This window comes from Zeugodacus cucurbitae, chromosome 2 (genome assembly GCF_028554725.1).
Source record: "Zeugodacus cucurbitae isolate PBARC_wt_2022May chromosome 2, idZeuCucr1.2, whole genome shotgun sequence".
NCBI classification, from domain to species: domain Eukaryota; kingdom Metazoa; phylum Arthropoda; class Insecta; order Diptera; family Tephritidae; genus Zeugodacus; species Zeugodacus cucurbitae.
Genome location: NC_071667.1, coordinates 75,566,118 through 75,579,253, shown reverse-complemented (window position 1 = coordinate 75,579,253; position 13,136 = coordinate 75,566,118). Strand labels below are relative to the sequence as shown.

Here is a 13,136-nt window from a genome sequence, read left to right as displayed (position 1 = left end):
GGCTGATCGAATTATAGAGTTACTTTTTATCAGAAATTTAATCAATGATTTTCCATTGGTCACAGTAAAAAGCACGTTCTTGAACTAACAGTAACTTTTTGGTATTGCATTTTCATCTTCATTCCTTTCTCTTTCGATCATTTGCTGAAGCAGTTGCTCTCCAGAGTAATATATTCTTAAATTTATAGTTAGAATCTCCTTTTCTTTAATAATTGGCGAGTTCCATGTCGTTAAATTCGAGTCGGAGTATTGTCACATAAAAAAGTATTTCATAAGAGTTCGGGGTTTCAGTGAAGTTTTATTTTCAGCCTGAGGATACTAACAGCGTGTCTTATTCTTCGCTGGGAGGACTAAGGTTGTCAATTTTTTTTTATTTCCAGACCTTGCTTTGGGTCCAATACGATTTATAATTTATTAAGATTGGATAGTCCCTTCTTCACCTAACAACTATAGAAAAGGTTACATTTACCATACTTTTATTTTTTTAGTCAGATCCAGCATTATTGTAATCTTCTCTAGGTTGACCTCTTAACCTTACCTGAACCTAACCTAACTTTATCGCAATTCGTAATCTTTATCCCTTTTTGACATAACAAGTAACAAACAAAGTTAAATGGAAATTGATTTAAGATTTCAATGTCGTCTGCAATATTGAGTGTAACATACTTAACCGACTTACACAAACCGATTACTTTACTTACCCATAGACACACTCACATACACGAGTGACACCTTAAAGTTAGATGTTCGAGGCATTTTACGAGCTACGAAATTGGTTTAAATCTGCATATGTCAGTTTGTATGTGCTGTGCATTTTCTCTGCCACATAAAAAATGTGGACTATGTTTGTTATGCTCTAGTAGCGCCAACAACAACAAAAACAGATACAAACACTGTAATACTCAAGTAACGTAGACAACTCGACGTGCTTGTAAGTATATGTACGCCTAGATATCCCTTTTAAGTCCGTTTGGATTTAAATTCCTTTTTGCCTACAAACACTTAGACACTGTTGCACACTAGTACACAGAAACACCCACACACACACACACACCCTTTCCCATATTACACGTACCTCCCTGTGTTGAGAAGAAATTCACTTGGAAAATTGAAAACACTTTGAAGAAAGTAGTCAGCAACAAAAAAAAGCGAAGTGAAAAAAATTATGAATGTGAGCAAAAACGCTCGATGTAGTCGAAAACTCGCTTGACCGAGTCACCAACGCTGCGCAACGAGTGGTGAGCGGCAAGAGCAGCAAACGCCGACGGCGGCTAAGTTTTCGTTTCATGTGCATATTAAGGAAAATAGAAAGCATAAAAATAGAAAACGAAAAAAAGTCGAGACGAAAGTAAAAGTTTTGCTTGCCACACTTTCACAACTTTACCCGCAGCAGATACTGTTAGTTGTCGACGCGCTGCTGCCTTCTGCGCCTTTTGTTTTTGTCCACTGCCGTTGAAAATTTCAATATCACTTGCCACAACCCAACAGCTGCCACCTCCCTCAAGCGCCGACCGCTCACCGCCCGGCGCTGGCACGCAAGTTAAGCGCTTTACTACCAGTGTTGCATGTAGTTGTTTGTTGCTCTGTGTGTGTGCGGCAGGTGAAAGAAAAATGAAAAGCAAAAGAAAACATTGTGGCAAGTTAAAGAAAGCGAGAGTGCAAAGCCAAAAAATGTGGGCCAAGCGAAGACGGCAAACGGAAATAAGCGGCGGCGGCAGCGCGGCTTAAGGCCAAGCAAGCGACCAACTGGTGGATGGCGGATGTGCTGGCGCTTACGTTGCGCGCCGACTATTTGCCGAGAGTGGAATTGAGTACGCGAAAGCAGGTCAAATTTACATGCATTTAATTCTTGTTTTTCCGCATCGCTGACGCGCTTAAGAAAAGCGCTGAGGCGGTGGCGGGGCTACCAACACACCTCGCGTTCGCCTTCTCCGCCACCTGCGCGTCGGAGTTGGAGTTCGCGTCGGTAAGCGCTGTTGTGCCAACAATCGAAAGTGGTGCCGTAACCAATTCGTCTTTGTACACAATAACAACAATTTTTTCGTTATATTTAGTGTTCGGCTTGCATTGTTGTTTGTTGCTGTTACTCGCATTTAATATTTGCTGTTGCTGTGCCCCTTCCGCTCAGCCGTTGACTGCGGTGTTAGGTGCTACGGGTCATTGCGGTCGGATTTGGTCAATGGGGACCAGCTGATGGTGCGCTCACTCATTGTTTGTTTGTGTGTTGGTGTTGTTGTATTGGCGCTCGTATTTGATTTGTTGCTGTGTTTGTGGTCGCCGAGTGCTCAAGCAAGCAAGCAAAGCACAGGACAATAAGCGAAGTAGCAACTTCAAGACATGAGTGCGCTTAAAGTAAAGCAAAGCGTCGCAGCGCAACGCCAATGTGGCAAACTGTGCTCATGACAACAACAACAAGAAAAATACACACGCTTACAAAAGTGCTATGTACGAGTACTATATGACTGCAGAAGTGTAAAAATAACAAATATACTGTATGGTATGGAAACAAATATGCATATGTATATGTTTAGGCTTCTGACTCTGCTTGTGTGTGTGTGTTTGTTGCACTCATCGCCTTTTCAATAAATCTTTAAGTTAGCCATTTAGCCTCATTTTATTGTGGTTGTTTTTATTTTTATTTTTATTGTTGTCCTTGCTTAACCCGGCCGCTTGTCGCTCATTTTACTATTATTCTGGTTATTGTTGTTGCTGTTGTTATACATGCGCTGGTTTAATTTTCGGCTTTGCTGACTTGTCCGTCCACCGCAATCAGCCGGAGCTAGTCTTGCTTTGCGGCTAGCAAGTGTGAACGATTTGCGGTCAGTCTGTCAGCGGAGCTTGTTTGACACGTTACGTATACGCCGCGTTGACCGCTGATCGTTTGCTGTGTGGCTATTCGACTGTTCGCGGCTGCACGTGTTGGTTTGATTTCTTGTAATATTTTTTTGATATTTGTATTTTTGTGTGTTGCTTCAGCAGTATTTGGTCATATTTGAGAGTGTTATCTAGTCGGTCACTTCGACTGCGACATTAAGTTTAGACAGTTTGTGCGATTCGGTTAGTGCTTCGATCTGTTGGCGGCTGATAAGTAGTTTTCTAGACTGTGAAGGCTTAGCTAAGTTTTGTAAAAGAGTTTAAAGCATAACTTGGCATTATTTTAATATAAATTTTTTTATTAAAAATTAGATAATATTAGGTTTATAATTTACTAAATTTTTTTTTAAATTCCTGATTCTTTTCAACAGCTCTTTTTGTGCTTTCCGTCGTCTAAGGACTTGTGCGCAGTTTTGAGTCATACAAAAGGTGAGTTCAATAAATTTATAATTAGTTCAAATAATATATAATTATAAATTATTTATATTAAATTTAGTGGATTTTTTGGAAAACAATCTCATCTAAAATATATCCATTAAAATTAATTAACCAGATACTAATTAATTAAAAAAATAATTTTATATATAGAAATGCATGTTCTACAAAATTTAAAGATGTGTGGTCAGTACATTACAATTACAAAGCCAGAATCTGAAAACTTTTCTGAGTGTAATTCCAACACCCATTTAAATGAGGATATGGTAGGGATGACATAATATCTGTTTTGAGAAATTAAAAAAATATTTATGTTCTAGAGCTGATGTGATTTGTTTGTGGTTAATATTTTTATAGTCAAATGGTTTTCAGGATGATATAACGAATATAATTATTTTTTATGACCAAGAATTTAGCTTTAAAGATAAGTGTTTGCCATTATGGTCTAAAAATTATTTGGAACAAGTAACCAACGCGGCTGGCTCGCATAAATTCCATTCGAGAGGCCAAATTTTCACCCACTTTTTGTGGCAATTGGGGCATTATGTCTGCAATAAACGTTGTTCCGAAGTAAGTCTGTTCATTATTAAATGGCAAACCAAGCGGAGTATAAATCAAGTAACAGCTTTCAAAAAGACTAACTCCGAAAAAGTATTGCCTCTTAGAAAAACACTCGTCTAAAAACTCACATATTTTTATGTTCATCAGCGATTTCGCCACTGATTCATTTATTTTGCAAAATTTTCTACAGAAACCCTTCTTAAAACAGATTACTTACTGTCAGTTTGTCATATTAGTATACTTCAATAAATAGATTCAAGAAAGGTGACAGCGCTTCCTAACAAAATATTTCAAAAGCTGTTCGAAGAAACCTTTTCAATTTGATGATAATAAAACGGAAAACAATTAAAATACAATATTCAGAATTGTATTAGACTATACAAAATATGTTTACAAAATTGCATATAAAACTCAATTCAGCATGTATTTTTGGTCAGAAGCTCAAACTAAAATGTAAAAAAAAAAAAATAGTTTAACCCTATAACGCCTACCTGAAGGGGTCATATTGTCCCATTAGATGGAAATTTTTCGATAATTTTTGGAAAAAGGTCAAATACTTAACAACTCCTATCCTTTCTCCTCTCAAAAAAGTTATTCTAGCCAATAGGATAAAATTATTAATATATCAAGAATAACTTCAGCGGATTTGCTACCCAAATTAAGTACAAGAAATGAAATTTGTATTCTCGAAAATTGTGTTACACTGTACACTTTAATTTACCATATATTACATCCCTTAAGTATTTTAATTGTAACACAAGTAATAGTCATAAAACCTTTCATAAAGTAACGAGTAAACTATCATTCATATGTGACTGACTAATTAACTTATATACCTTTCCTTGCTCACGCTTTCAATTCAAAATATAATGTTTTTAAAGTACCCTCCTTTGTATTTAAAGTATATATACATACTGTTTTCAGAATTTGAAAGAACTGATGATCGAGCTGCAGTGTACCCTAGTTTGGGTACTTCGAGTACCTGAAACACCATTAAGTAAGAGCCAAGCGCTATTTAAGAGGTCAAATACAAATTAAATAGCGAATATAATTTTGGTATATCTGAACCTTTTATATCCATGTCATGTTCTTCGAAAATAGTCTTCCAAAAAATTTAATGGCGTCTGCCCAGCATAACATAGTTCTATTGTGCGTCGAAAAAAATATTTAATATGCTTCTCATGCAAGAATAAATTTGTATATATGTATGTCGTAACACTCTTAACCACATTTTCAATGACATCTTTTGTCAACTTCCACATATAACAACACGTATGGACTAGTATATATGTGGGTATATGCTGGCGCACACAACCTTATTAAATGCAACTTAATTGCACACTTCTTCTCATTTTGTGCAGCACTCGAGCCAAAAGAAAACATAAAATAAACAAAAACAAAAATCCACACAAAATCTTCCAGCGCTTTCATCCCAGCATTTTCAAGCCATTATCCATCCGCCATTTAAAGTCACTTTCCAACAATTATCCGCAATGCATTAAGGCGATAATTGTAATGGTATTGCAGTGAGTTGATTGCAGCGACTGTCTTCACTACGGCGTAATGATTGTTGTTGTTTTGATTTCGTTGCTTTCAGATTTCGCTCACCACAACAAAACTGCAAAGGAATGGAGCGCAGAGGAAAGCGGCGAAAAAAAAACAAAAATTCAGAAAATTAAAATGTTAATTGGACTTGAAGGTCCCACAGTGCCTTTGCCAATTCAATAGGTAGCAATTTAATCAAGCAATTCGCTTGATTTCATATTGTTGGTGGGCATGTATATATGTATGGGTAAGGTTTACGGAAATGCAAAGCACTTAACGTCTTTGCCACACACGCATTTGCGACCATTGAATGCATAGACAAATAAAGTGCCCAGCTAAATGCCTTTCATGCCGTTGGTTTTAAATAAAAATCTATTTATATTAGTAGTAAATATTTTATTATTTGGACTATAAGAATGTGGCAAATGGAATTTAAAAATTCCTACAATATTCGGTTGCTTAACATTACATAACAATCGGCTTAAAAATGCGCATCACGCTGCTTAAATTTTCTCGTTAATTTTAATAAAATATTTTGTTGCAGCATTCGTTGGCATATGTATACACATATGAACTGGAAAAAGTGGAAAAAAATTGCAGCAACCCTGCTGGGAAATTTTAAAAACGATATTATTTGGCTTAAGGCTGACTCTAAAGCTTTTATTACAAACTGGTTCAATGTTTACTAATCTGTAACCAGTTGTCATGAGGTTAGAGTATGTATATAACAGATTACAATTCGTATATAACGATTTTAATCGATAATCTCGATACCGATGAATTAAAATTTTTTAATATTTGGTCCTGAAAATTAAAAAAAAAAATTCAAAAAATTGAGGTTAAATTACTCGATCAGCAAATATCCCCAAAGACCCACTAAGGTTAAACGTAATGTGAGCGGATATTTTATGTTTGGATTGAATGTTGGAGAAAAGCATGTTGAGGCGAATTGTTTGCTCCGTTGAAGCTCAAACGCAACCCGGACACAAACTCTCACAGTTGTATGGATGAAGGCGATTGGGAAACGTCAAGTCATTTCCTCTTTCACTATCCAGCGTTCGCAAGACTAAGATTGGAACATCTCGGAATGTACATATACTTTTGCCAATTTTGCATGGTTCAGCCATTAGCCGCCTCATAAAACCTGTGCTAGGCTCAAAGCGCTTCGGCGATTCGTAAGGGTGTTCTTTGCGATCATAAGGCGTCGTTTGGCATCGCAACGAGCTGGCATTTTTAGTGTCCAAATGGGATCCATCGCCGAAACTGTCCCGGAGGTCAGTCTCTGAACCTAACCCAACTTGAGTCCATTGACTGATTTTAACTTGAACTCATGACCTTTAAAGACATTTGGTGAAGATATTAAAATTACACCATATTTGCGACCAATATCCGCTCTCCACTGAACCTGTATTGTGGAATTTTCGAAGTCTGAAGTGTAAATAATTTCTGAGTCCCCTAATCATCATATCTCAAGACCTGCTTCCTCCTTTCTGAATAATCTAAAGTTGTTTCTGAAACCTATCCTAATTTTTTGGTGTGAAAATTAACAATTTAAGAACTTCTACTCTTTTAAATCTGTAACCATAAATAAGCTTATTTTTACAACCGGCTTGGATTATTAGAAGTACACTTTTAAGCATCTTGGGGAGACTTCTATAATTCGATTGCATTTCATGAACTATTTTCGATCTCAGAAATTGTGACTAACCCTTGTTCAATTTTGGCATTTCTATTTTTCAATTTTCTCGGCATCTCTGCAGGGTACCCGCATGAAGTATATATGAACCATATGAACTTTTTACGCATATGTACTATGAATTTCCGCATTCCGACATTCGCTCATATAACGTTGCGAATTGATGCATCGTGACGCAATCCCCATTTTTTCACAGCTGTGTAAAGCTTTTAACGGTAATAATACCAAATCCAAATGCCGGTAACAACTTTTTTGCGTATAAATATCTGCATACATATGTGTGCAAAATACGAGCAGCCTGTCCGCACAGGTGTGGTGAAAAAATTACGCAGCTGTACAAAAAAAGCGCCGGATTATATATCGTCTATTTATATAAGAATTGTTGTTGTGCTTGAAATAGTCGATACTTTTCAGCAGTGTCCAGTGCTCGAGGGGTATATTTGATATTTTAACATGGATCTAAAGTTCTTTTGTAGTTCGTAGGAAACGTTGGTTGGACTTTAGCTCAATATAAATTTGAATTTATAGCGAATATGTGGCATATTGTATTATTTTATTTTTGATGGGTTCCTCGCAATTTATTACTTCCTGAAAGAGACGTCGGTTGCTGGCACTTTGTGTCTGAGTATAATCTTCATAAGTCTTGATGTGATCTGCAACCAGAAATTGACCATGGACTAATAAGATATTCGATATTCCAGTATTTCATTAATACGATCCAAAGGACATTCGATTGTCACTAGGAAGATTTGAGAATTTTCTATATTCTTTGATAGAGACCGACTTTGAAGAATAATCGCAAGACCCATGGCAAGAAGGTTTCTTCATACATGGAGAGTAGAATTTAAAGGCTTCCAGAATCTTCCACACTAGACACTAGTTCATGAGTTGATTTACTCTCTAGTCCAATAGTTCACTGAATTTGGAGAGAGCGCTGGTTTTGCCTCTTTGTTATTAGAATTGTATAAGAAGGATAATAGAAGTATGGAGTGAGGAAAGATTTTAGCTAAGCCTACAGAGAGAATCACGTGCGTGCTTAAAATAGAAAAAAATAAACCCGAAATTTTCTTTATTTCAATGAAAGCAATTTGACTCAACGAAATTCAGAAGAACCAAAAGTTTGTTCAGGCGAGTAAAAATCCAATTTTTGGCAACATGTGAGAAAGCATGCCACATTGTATGCGTGGGTGTGTATGTGCCTGTGGCTGAGTCTTTTACGCCAAACTAATTTCAACTTCAACCAAAGGCGGCTAAACGATTTAGACTTTCTAGTCTTATAGCACGGCTCAGTGCGACTTGCGGAAGTTTCAATCTCATCCCACCCCCCGCATTCTTCAAGACAAAAATTGAGAAATTCTTTATGTGTGTGAGTGTGGAGCGTCGAAACGAATGCACGCATGCAATCACGAAAAACTTGCAACTTGCTTGAATGGGGAGCGACACATATTGCAAATTTCAAGCCAGCTCAGTGGAAATTGAACTAAATTAAACTGCGTGCGACGCTGCTGCCACCACTGCATGCAAGAACATAGTGCAGCGCCTTGCAGTTGTTACACGCACCGAATGTGTTAAGTTGAAGTTCAAAATAATGAAAACAACTTGCCAAAGAAAGAAGCTGAAAGAAAAGTTTTCCATTTGCCGCTTGCCACCCGCCGCCGCAGCCGTTGCATCTTATTGCAGCGACGCTGAGCTGCCAACGGCGAATGAAAATTTTCTTCGCAAAAGGAAGTGAAATTGAGCATGAAATAGCGTCGAGCGCAGAAGCGTGCAGCAGCAGTGGGCGAAGCTGTGGAGGTGTGAAATAAACAAACTCAGCAAGCGAAGATTCGCAAGAACTTTTAAATAAATTATTTTATTGGCAAAAAGTGAAAAGTGCGCCTCCTTGCCGAGCTAATTGCAGGAGGCGGGAAATCGTTACCGAAGTGCTGGCAATAAGTGCAGAATTAGGCTTAAGGGTAATCGCAATAGCAAGAAAAAAAAGAAAATAGAGAACCCCGGTGTACTAGTTAAGAACAGCTATGTATACGCCCGGTGCATGTTCTTTTTAATTAGCACAGCGCGCGCCTAACTGTATAAGTGACCCAAATGCAAACAGCGTTCTTCATATATAAATATTTATAAATAGTACGCACATATTTTTGTATAAATATATATACTTGCCATAAATATATATGTATATATAAGTATCTCATATAAAAATTATATACACGATTAAAGTAAGTGCGTTATTTAAGTCCATCGCATAGCGCTTTAGTTGAGGTTAGTTGATTCAAGAAAGGGAGGTGCATTCCATACAAAATGGTAACCACAAGCTATATGAACTTTAATTGCTGCAATGGCGGTTTTATAATCCTTAGTATAGTAATCTGAATAGAATAGAATTTTCTATTATAATAAAGATCTAATTTATTAGGACTCGGCATCAGCCTAACCTCAAAAGTGAAGAGTTATTCAAGATGTTGTTCACGTAGTACAAATTTTGGCTGTTTCTAACCTCTATATTTCTAGGGCAGAGGTTTACATTCAAATGGTTGGGGGGCAGAAACGTGTATATCGTGCAGTGACAGGTAAGTCTAAAGCTCCATCCAACCTTTCAAATACTTTGTTGCAAGTTGGAGCCTAAAAGTTAAAAGCACTGTTATATCTTAGCCTGTTTCCTGCTTCCTGTTTCGTCAGAGAGAGAGAGAGTTCATGCTCTCCTTTTGCATTTGACCATAAAAGCCGTTGAATCACATAACTTGGAAAATTTATAAATAGTAATTCTTTATTGCAAACCATTAAAAGTGGTGGAAGTTGAGGAAGAACTCTTTTCTTCCATTTTTGGTATCTGAAAATTCATTTATGTTGCATCATAAACTCGAGTTTACAATTTAAGTTTTTGGACAAGTATTAATTGTTTTCATTAGAGTGTTTAACAAACTCCGAGTTTTTTTTGATATTTTCGTTTATTATATAAAAGGTGTGTAAACGATAACCATCTATCACAACAGTTAAGGGATTAATTTTGAACAGTGAACCAAATTTTTGAATCGGCCGACTCAATTTTATCACAAACCAGAGAGATGGTGTTTAAAACAATTAGGAAGTTTTGTTATATATATATCAGCGAGAATTTAATGATAAACACCAAAATTTTCAATGAACTTTAGTCTATGGGACAGCATGAACTTATCATAAATCAGTAACTTTTGGCAATTCGCACATTTTCCGTGTTAGTTTGACAAACTTTTTGTCCAAAGAGTAAACTCGAGTTTGTGGCATCAAGTTAAGGTAATATCATGTTGACAAAAAAAAGGTCCGCCTTTTTGTCTTTTGAATATCGCGGAAAGTATAAAGCGCTACAGAGCTCGTATCTGTATCAATACTATACATCTTGGTCTTGGTCTTGAAAGGTCTTGACATAACCTACAAAACGACGCTATGTATGATAAGTTTAGATATTGCGTTCAACAGTTATATGCACTAACGCCGAAATTCGCGCTATTTTAAAGTTTTCCTTCGTTAAAGGCAAATCCGCTAGAGAAACGTTCCGTGAGATTAATGGTGTTTTGGGGTGGCGTTCAACAGTTATATGCACTAACGCCGAAATTCGCGCTATTTTAAAGTTTTCCTTCGTTAAAGGCAAATCCGCTAGAGAAACGTTCCGTGAGATTAATGGTGTTTTGGGGGATGGTACTCTGTCACCTCGAACTGCGGGGGATTGATTTCGACGATTCAGAGCGGGTGAAAATGACACCATTAACCATGGTGCGGCGGAAGAAATCATGGAAACATCGAGTTAGACCGGCATGTGGCATCTCGTGACATCGCCCAGGAGATGGGAGTTAGTCACCAAATCGTTTTAAACCAAAAAAAACCTTCTGCATCGAATCAACGCCTGCGTTATGCTACTGAAACGGAACGAACTCGACCCATTTGTGAAGCGGATGGTCACTGGCGACGAAAAATGGATCACATACGACAGTATCAAGCGAAAACGGTCGTGGCCGAAGGCCGGTGAATCGTCCCAAACAGTGGCAAAGCCGGGATTGACGGCCAGGAAGGTTTCCGATCACTGTAATACTTTTTATAAAGCATTGAATAAAGAGTAAAGAGGCGGAAGGGAGATATTTTCCAACCTAATATAACCCATTAACTCGTATTTCATCCCTTCAATGGGGTTTTAGTTATGGGGTATGGTCCAGCTTACAACGAAAAACGAGGAAGTTTCTAATTATTAATGAGTTTAATGATAATCTCCAAAAAATTCAATAAACTCGAGTTTATGTCGTTTTATGCTTTATTCCACTAATCAAGAAATCTAATGTCCGAAGGCCAGTCATTCAAAATTTTAACCAAATAAAACAAAATAAAACTTCAATTACCGGAAGTTTTTTGGGGTTCCGAAGACATATCCAGTTGAAAAGTTTGTCTAAAAGCTGGTAATGAAGAAAAGCTCATAATGAATTTATTAGGATATATCTTTTGGTTCATTTGTTGCTTTTGCGAGAGCTTAAGTTGAAAGAATCCTAATTCAGAAAACTGCGAAAGATTGCTGTTAATGTATGTTAATGCTATTGCTGTAGTGACAGAAAACAAACTCTTGGATGGTACTCTTATTTTGTCGTAAAACCGATATAAATCTCTTGCAATTTCATAAGGTAACCAAATATATCTTGAAAATACACACATACAGACATGCAGGCTTATGCCTAATATAGTGCACAGTGCAGCAACGTATATATGTATGCTTGTGCGTGTGCTGGAGCGGTGTTGTTGCGTTAAGTTACAAAGTATCAGTCATATGCCTCGTAAAATAATAAACTGCACGGATAAACAATTTTGCCTGTCAAGTTGAACTCAACGAAATTTCCAGCAGTTGACGTGCGATATGCTACTCTTTGTTTGCACGCACACACACACACACACCAACCAATGCATATAACTATGTACTAAAAAGCAGAGGAGCTTTGCTGCGTGGGTCCGCCTGTGTCTGTGTGCCGCTTGCACTAAGTGCACTTGTCAGAGCGTTTAAAAACGAGAAGCCGCTTTTGCCTGGCTGTGCTGAGCTCTGCCCCCGCTGCTGCTGCTGCTGCTGTTGTGTGCCTTTGTGCGCCATAGAACACCATAGAACGCCTCACAACCGCACACTGACTGCTGCTGTCTGCCAGGCGAGCTGACATTTTGACAGCAACAAACAAGGCTAAATAACACATAAAACCGAAAAAGTGTGTGTGTTCCTACTTGTACATTTTGATGGTTTTGTTAATGTGGGTTGTTGCTGCCGTCACTCCAACTCCGCTGTCATCTCTGCTGACGCTTTGTTTCGCAATGCGGGTTGGTGAGTTGCACAATGCAAATTCGTCCGTGGTGCAGCAGCAGCAGCAACAGGACTCTAGCTCCGTTGGCGAGTGACCGGCAGGCATGCAACTCACCGCTGCTGCTGTAGTTGTTGCTGTTGTTATTATTATTGTTAGTGTGGCATGCCACTTCGCCAAATGACCAAGTGTAGTAGTGGTGCTGCTGCTGCGCTGTTGCTTCTGGTGCTTAGCCAAAGCCAAAGGCATGGTGAAAAATCAAAATGACAACAACAACAAATTGCTCTACAATATGCTTGCTGTTTCTGAGCGATACTCACTTTGAGAAATTTTAAAAATCACTTAACGGCACAAAAGTGACATTCTTTGCTGGCGAGGTTAACCTCAGTGGCGGAGGGGCACCCCCTGTTGCATTGAGTCCACTTTATGTGTCAGTGCTTAAATATTACTTTGGGATTACAGCGTTTTTGTAAAAGTGGACTACCAGCACACTCTTGAGCCGTTGTTTTCTAACGGTAAACGTTTTGAATGAAGGTCTTCTTTATCAAAAATGTCGAAAATTGAAAAAGCAACAGTGTTGTTATTGTGTCTTGTTATTTTCTGTTTTTGGTATTGCTTTATTACATGTTTCTAAAGTAGCGGTTTGTTTGTGTGGTTATATTAAGCTATTTTTTAAACGAGTTGAAAGTCATTCGTCGGCATGGCGGTAGTTTGAGCTGGTTATAGTC

At 37.8% G+C, this 13,136-nt stretch overlaps 1 protein-coding gene across 1 annotated transcript in view; it reads left to right on the top strand.

Annotated features, from left to right (window-relative positions):
• Positions 1-2,783: 2,783 nt before the first annotated feature.
• LOC105211393 (protein phosphatase 1 regulatory subunit 12B) overlaps positions 2,784-13,136 on the top strand; it is a 98,650-nt gene continuing 88,297 nt past the window's right edge. Inside the window, exons 1-2 of the mRNA XM_029039670.2 lie at positions 2,784-2,934; positions 3,246-3,303. The gene's annotated coding sequence lies outside the window, so the exon portion shown is untranslated. The remainder of the gene's footprint in view (positions 2,935-3,245; positions 3,304-13,136) is intronic.